We start from the raw sequence: 8,117 nt of genomic DNA on the forward strand, positions 1-8,117 counted from the left end.
TCTCAAATAACTCTGAGGTCCTTCTGCTCTTAGACAGCACTAGAGAGGGGTTATGGGTTGAATTGTGTCCCCCTAAAGTTCATACGTTGAAGTCCTAACTCCTAGTACTTCAGAATGTGACTTTATTTGGGAATAAGTTTGTTGCAGATGTGATTAATGAAGATGAGGTCATTTGGATAGGCTCTAAGCCAATATGGCCGGTGTTCTTATACAAAGGGAGAATTTGGACACAGAGACAAACAAGCACACAGGGAGAATTCCATGTGAAGATTGGAGTTATGTTGCCACAGCCAAAGAACTACCAGAAGCTAGGAGACAGGCCTGGAATAGATCCTTCCCCAGAGCCTTCAGAGGGAGCATGACCCTGTCGACACCTTGATCTCAGACTTCTAGTTTTCAGAAGTGTTAGAAAATAAATTTCTGTTGTTTGTCACTCAGTCTGTGGTTCTCTGTCAAGGCAGCCCTAACAAACTAATACGAGAGGGAAGCACACAGCTCTGCTGAGCGCTCTCTTGGTAGTTAAAGTGGCCTATTTCTCAGGACAACATTCTCACTAGGACTATCCCTTTTAAGAAATTGTTCTTTGTCACTGAAATGGCACTAGAAGTATAACCTTTCTAGTGTATATAATTTAATTCCCATTTTTTTCTTTGTGCCTCTGAGATAGTATTCAACTCCATTAAGATTCCTTTTAATGTTAAATTCACAAGTTTAATTAATACTTTTGTTTATTATAATTATAAAACATTTAAATAAGGAAATATATACTATCCAGTCAAAAGGAATGGTGTGAAGAATGGATGAAACAATACATCATCACTCTGACAGATCCTATGGTGGCAAAGTGTCTTATAAGTATCCATAGGTGGCCAACTCTGCTCAACTATTCTAGGAGGAGAGACCCAACGACAGTATTAAATCTACTGAAAGTCCTACAGTTGTGTGTGTAGGGATTTCAGTAGATTTGTCCTGCTGTATTGATATTTTATAAACTTCTCTTCCACATTTCATTTGGTGACATTAGAGTTGTGCATCACCAAAGTTACGAGACACGTGGAAAATACAATCGAATGTCGTTAAGGTAACTGTAAAGAATTGTGAATATGAAAAATGAAGAGAAAGAAAAAATAAGAAGTTCAGTAAAGACTTCAGTTATATTGCAATTTTAGCTGTATTTACATATTCATATAGTGAAATAAAGTATTGAATTATAGAATTTTAACTCTTAACTTGTGAAAGTTAGCATCCTATCTGAAAAGTACGGGCTTTGAATCCTCAGTTCGCAAAGTGAATATGGAAAATGGCTCAGTGCACGCCTCTTTGGTGGAGGAGGAATCACTCTGGATGTGCAGCCCCTCCTGCCCAGACCTGAGCATTTCTTTTGGCTGATCAGTGACCCCATAGCTTATTGAGATGGCAACCAACACACCTGAGATGATCAAAATATTTCCTTATTAGATAAGTATCTTTCCAGTATGCAAACGGTTAGAGCTGAAAATAAAATGACAAAATAAACAAAACCTAAAGAATTCATACTTTGGCACTAGGGTTAAGAATAGTATATGTAATTGGCATTTTAAATGTTTATCACATTTAAGAGAATTTGACATAGACTATCGAGATTTTATTAGATTAAAATTTACAATTTAAAATGCACAATTGATTTTGGACTTCTGATTTCAGCAGGAAAAATATAAAAGAATTTGGCCACAGCTCTAAACTATGTTGGGATAATCAAAATAATTTGAGTAACTATTTTCATAAGTTTAATTTGCTAGATTCTTAAAAACTATTTTTAAGCACTTGGAAAGGTGTTGCTTGTTAAGTCATACATTTGAAGACTATAAAAATAAAGTAGAATTATTAAATTTTGAAGTGGTTTTAAATGTGAATTATAACTGAGTTGTAAATAAAACTTTTCTGAGGGGAGGTTTAGTTTGTTCGAGTTAATCAAAGAAAAAGTGAAGATTGTTGTCTTTTTCATTAGATTAATAAATAGAATAACACTATTTGTACATTGAAATTATGAGGAAAGTAATATTTCCGTATTTGTTTCTGTGACATATTGAATATTAATTTTAAACCTGAAAACTGTAAATAGTACTCTCTAAGAATAAAACAATCGAGAAGATCACTGAATTCATTTGACACTATGCTATAACCTAAAGTTGTATTATGAAAGAAAAATGTGAAACCTGGCTACTCCAGGCTCGGAGCTCTACCTTCCCAGCAATATCAAATCGTGAAAAACTCTGACATATGCTGTTGTCAGACTGTCAATTTCTCCCTCTGGAAAAGTTTTGAATATCAAAGCACACCAAGTTCCAGCACCTAATTTCTAGGAGCCTTACAGATCTTGTTTATTTGACTCTAAACGTGGGAACAACTGCTGTTTGAAAAGTCGTACTCTAGGGTCTGATTGCCCTGTGGCAAGATCTCTGTTCTTGATGCTCTCTAAAGTGTAGTTTTGAGGGAGGATTATACAGCTTTCTGACGTGACATTGTCAAATCCACAAGATTATCTCTTCTTGTGGGATAAGAAAGAAATTGTTTTGCTCTTTGGTATAAAGTGTGTCAAATAGACATTTGACACTCCTACTAAGGGAACAGCGAGAAGTTTATGTCATCAACCTAAATTAGAATGTACAGAGCAGTGAGTTCAGCCACATTTCTGTTACTGTGATTCTTATTTATTTTATTTTATTTTTTGGTGAGGAAGACTAGCCCTGAACTAACATCTCTTGCCAATCCTCCTCTTTTTGCTGAGGAAGATTGGCCCTGGGCTAACATCCATGCCCGTCTTCCTCTACTTTATATGTGGGACGCTGCCACAGCATGGCTTGGTAAGCAGTGCAGATGTCTGCGCCCGGGATCTGAACCCGCAAACCCCGGGCCGCTGAAGTGGAGTGCGCGAACTTAACCACTATGCCCCGGCCCCTGTTATTGTGATTCTTAAACTGCCAAAGAAGCCACTTAGGGAGTTTGCAAAATCATCTGCATTGGACTTCTGTGTTATATTTCTCCTTCTTGAATTAACTAATTCTGTGACTGATGGTAAGCTGCTTTATCTGTAACTTTTGCTACATCTGTAAAATGCAGCATTTGGATCAGTGATCAACATGGTGTCTTTGTGCACAACTCCTTGTAATTCTTGAAACTCAGGTAAGTTTATGTAAAAATTTTAACTTGCTATAGATAGTTTCAAAATTTCATAAGGCGCACATCATATATATAATGATGGGTTTATTTGCTCTCTGTGTTGGTTTGCTTGCATTTAATTTTCCTATTTCTGCTGATTGTGACACCTTCTCTTGGCCTGTCTTCTGATGAAGAGGGAAGCCAAGGTAAGGAGCTTTGGTGTTGGCCATGGAATGGAAAACTCTCTGGCCAAGGATCGGGCATTTGACTCTGGTTCATGAGACATGCTTTTGATCAAATTAATTAGTGAGCCTGGACACATTTTGAAAGAAAATGAAAGTTGTAATAATCACAGTGCATTTAGCCAGGTTGCTGAGGGAAATTTCTTTCCTTCTACTTTGTGTTTGCCTGAGGATTTTATAAATGTTACTTAATCATAGATTAAAGAATTACAGCAATGGTGCTTTTACAATCAAAGTCATTATTAATACAGTGTGCCAAGTAAAACATTTTTTAGTTTTTTTTTCACATTTTTCTTTCTCAGTGAATTGAGTGCTTGTTTATCTTTGTATCCAACCTTCCGGTACAGTGTCTGGTACAACATGCTCTATACACATTGAATGAATGAATGAATGAACCACCATTTCCTATTTGTTAACTATAGTCACATAACAAATTGCCCCCAAATTTATTGCCTTATGTCAACAATAGAGATTTATTATTTTGGACAGTTTGTGTGGGTCACGTATTTGGAATTGGCTTAGCCAGGTAGTTTTAGCTCAGACTTTCTCATGAGATTACAATCGTGATGTCTGGGTCTCTCCTTAGGACTGCTTGTGTGTGCTCATGTCGTAGATGCTGGCTTTCCCTAGACCAAGTGATCTGAAAGAGATCAGGGTATAAACTGTGATATCTTTTATGACCTAACCTTGGAAATCACACACCATCATTTCCACGATATCCTGTGGGTTCAACAGGCCAGTCCCACTTAATATGGGAGGGCACCACACAGGCACATGAATACAAGAGACAGAGATTACTGGAACCATCTTGGAGGCTGGCTAATACATATTTACAGACACTTTAGATTTGACAAAAGTTTTCACATTTATTAAGTCATTTTCTCACCTAGTTTAAATCTTTCATGTTAGAATGAGGCAACTGTGACACAAAGAAAATTAGTCACTTCATCATCATTCTTGGGGGTCAAGAAGTATGTTCTCAACAAACTGTAAATACACAGCGAAGTGAAGAATGATGTTAACAAATGTGTATCTATTTAACTTTTCCTAACTGTTCTCCAAACCACTTGCTGTAAAATCCTATGCATATCCTGATGCCGTGTAGAATGTGAAGCATCTTTATCCATCTGAGATGTGCCTAGTTAAAGCCTGAGCTTTTACAGGAAAGAAACAACCTCAGTTAACATCAGTAAGTCCCTTTAGCTTAAGTGCAAGAAGTCAATCACAGGAAAATCACAAAGCATAAAGTAACCCATAAAATAACACTGCCAGGCTGATCTCAGAAAACACAAGCAGTGAAAGGGAAAGATGCTTTCTGAAAGATGTACAACCTCTCCTGGCAAAACAGAGCCCAAAACAAATGACAGTGCATGTTTATGCTCGAATGGCTATCACCTTAAGAAAATTCAAAGCAATTTTCCATAAACATAAGGTTATCGTATCCCAGAGTAAGAACGATCACTAAATTGAGGTCAACCTTACAGACAAATATAGCTGGGAGAGAAGAGGAGACCAAACTCTGAACATTTAAGAAAACTATTTAAATTTTCTGTAATTTTGACTTTTGTTTCTTTTAAATTTTGTTTTATTTGGATTTCCTTTTTTTGACTTTTTTTTTGTTTTTTAATGTGAGCACACATAGCCCCTTGTTTGGGAATAGTTAGCTAGATGGTAATAGTGACACACTCAATAATTTGCAGTAGTAAATTATTCAAAATGGAGGAAATTATTGTTTTCCCATAAATCACTTCGTTTAGCCACTTCTGGGTGATTTGTGTTTGAAGAAATCTTCCATCACAGATGGAGGGAAGGGAGAAAAGAGCTTTTAGATTTTTTCTCATTTTGTATGCCAGGCACTGTGCAGAACAATCTACTTTTATCATCTCATTTAGTCTCCACAGCAAGCTGGTGAAGGATGATCTGAGATGCAAAGATGAGGAGGCTGACAGCTAGACGTGGTTATTGCTTGTGGCTAGTAGCTGAGAAGGGCAGAGCCAGAGTTTTGCCTGCCTGCCAAGATCTCCCTGCTGCCCCGTGCTGTCTCTCAGGGAAAAGAAAGGCTCAGCAAATCTGTCATTCCAACGTCAAAGACTGAAGCAAGTCTCTCAGATTATTTTACCAGGATCCATACCAGAACTTGGAGAGAGTTAGAAAACTAGCAAACTGTGACCCAGTCATACCACATTACCTTAAAAACAAGCAAAACGTTATCAAAATTTCTAAACAATCCTTGCTTAAAAAAATAATAAGGGCCCAGCCGGGTGGTATAGTGGTTAAGTGCACATGCTCTGCTTTGGCAGCCCAGGGTTCGCAGGTTCGGATCCTGGGTGAGGACCTATGCACCGCTTGTCAAACCATGCCGTGGCAGGTGATCCCACATACAAAGTAGAGGGAGATGGGCATGGATGTTAGCCCAGGGACAATCTTCCTCAGAAAAAAGAGGAGGATTGGCATTGGATATTAGCTCAGGGCTAGTCCTCCTCAAAAATAAATAAATAAATAAATAAATAAATAAATAAATAAATAAATAAAATAAACATTGCTCTTGTATAAATACAATTATATTTTCAGTGACATACAGGTATGATGGCAGATCCTAACTGAACTGAGTGTTTTGCTGTTTACTATCCTTTTCCTGTTGCTGTCACGCTACTTAATCTGGCAAGCTTACGCTAACACCATTTGACCAGAATTCCCTCCAGGCATTGCACTCAGATTTGTGTTTAATTCTGTACCAATTTCTGTTGGCCTGATGATCAGGCCTGACTCCTCTCTCTCATCAGCCATCCCCTCAAATGTAACCTGAACAGCGTCTTGAGCCTTGTAGGAAGTTAATTAATGCCCACCACACCCTGTGTGTTCCAAATATTGAAACGACAGTTGTCTTAATTTCTTGGGGGTAGCATGCCTGAAGGAAAAGAGAAATAGTGTTTGAAGAACATGGTTAAAAACATATGGTAGAATTCTCCTAGCCCAGTGCCCTACTTCCGCGAAAGAACTGAACAAAAGCACAAACACCTGTTGCCGTCAAGCCATGCACTGGGACCCCACAACCTCTGCCAGTTTCTCTCTCCAGTGTTTGCTAGTCCTGCTGTCATCAAGTTCTTTATTTAGTGGCTTTAAGTTTCAAGGTACTCAAGTCCTCCTAAGCTCTTTTCAATCTTTTGTTTGCTTTCTAGTGATCAATCCAGGTGCATTTTATCCTTCAGTCTAAGTGATTCATTGTTCAATTAACATTTCTTGGCTTCTATAAATTATTCGTCAATTAAGTTTAGTGTGGCGTAATCGGTTTAACCCGTGGCAGCTCCCTCCCGTCGGAATTCTCTCAGAGGCTCTCCATCCGAGAAGCTCTGCGTTCTCGACACCATGTGCTTTCCACATGCGCTTTTTCTTCAAATAGAGAGAGTGCTATTGAGGTCAGGGGAAAGGTTATACACCCCTTTAAGGGCAGCATGTGGCCATTAGCACAGCGTTTTCAGTTCTTCTCTAACTCATTAGCGTATGAATCTTGATGAATCTATGTGACTCCTTTTCTGTCATGCAGAATACAGACTTTTTTTACCATCATCATCATCACAGATCACTGCTGTCCCTATTGCTGATTCTTTTTGCATATGGTAACTTTTCTCGAGTTGCAGAATATCAACATGGTCCTTGTATAAAATGACCAACCCGAGATTGAAGGAAATAGGCAAAACCTGGCAGAAGTCTCTTGATGCCTCTCCAGTATTTGCATGTCTGCACAAACATAACCTAGACGAGGAAAATACAAATAGAGTGAGGAAAGGCTATCTTCCTGTTATGATTAACAAAAGGAAGTTCATCCACTCGCTAGGGAGTGTGGTATAATGAGGTGGGGGAATCAGAGAAAGAGTTAGGGGACCTGATTTCTAGCCCAAATTTGTTACTGCCTGGTTGGGTGCTTCTCAGTTTTTGAAGCGCATATATATCATGAGGGGTCTTGTTTAACTAGAGATTCCCTTCCAGTTGTTCCAGGGTGGAGACCAACTCCTAGGTGATGTTGGGGCTGGTCCACACTTTGAGTAGCAAGAACTTGGTTAACTAACTTGGAAGAAATCCCTGGTCTTTTTTAAGTTTTGTTTTTTTTCATTCACAAAATAAAATAGTTGGACTCAATAGTATGCAAAGGACCTCATCAATCTTACAGGGTTTTGAAATATACAAGCCCTTAATACCTCTATTAAGATAATATTAAACTGTAACCTCTGGTGCTTTTATTTGTCATAAATTTACTTAAGAAGAAAATTTGGTCCCTTCTTTTTGTTCCCAGATGAGATTTGAATCATAGTTAAGGAAATATTTGAGATTAATGAAAAATATTCTTTTCATAATTAAACTACAAACTATAACTTCCTGATACAGAGAAATACTAAGAAAATAATGCAATGTCTATACAGCAAATGCTTTGTCTTTATTTTTGAGAATATTTATATGGTCTTTATTTTTGAGAATATACTGCTTATCTATGAATACATATAATTATTAATAAAAAATGTAAATATATATACACACATGCATATATGAGTATATATCAGTGAATATATATATATGTATACGCATATTGACTTTTTTCTTAGTTATTTTTAACATATTTTTATGGAAATCTTCACAAATATAAAAATGGAAAATGAACTTATATACTAATCACCCAACTTTAAAAATATTAATATTTTTTACCAGTTTCTTTTATCTATTTCCTATCACCATACCAACTCA

The sequence above is a fragment of the Diceros bicornis genome, chromosome 33 (assembly GCF_020826845.1).
Source record: "Diceros bicornis minor isolate mBicDic1 chromosome 33, mDicBic1.mat.cur, whole genome shotgun sequence".
Taxonomy (NCBI): Eukaryota; Metazoa; Chordata; class Mammalia; order Perissodactyla; family Rhinocerotidae; genus Diceros; species Diceros bicornis.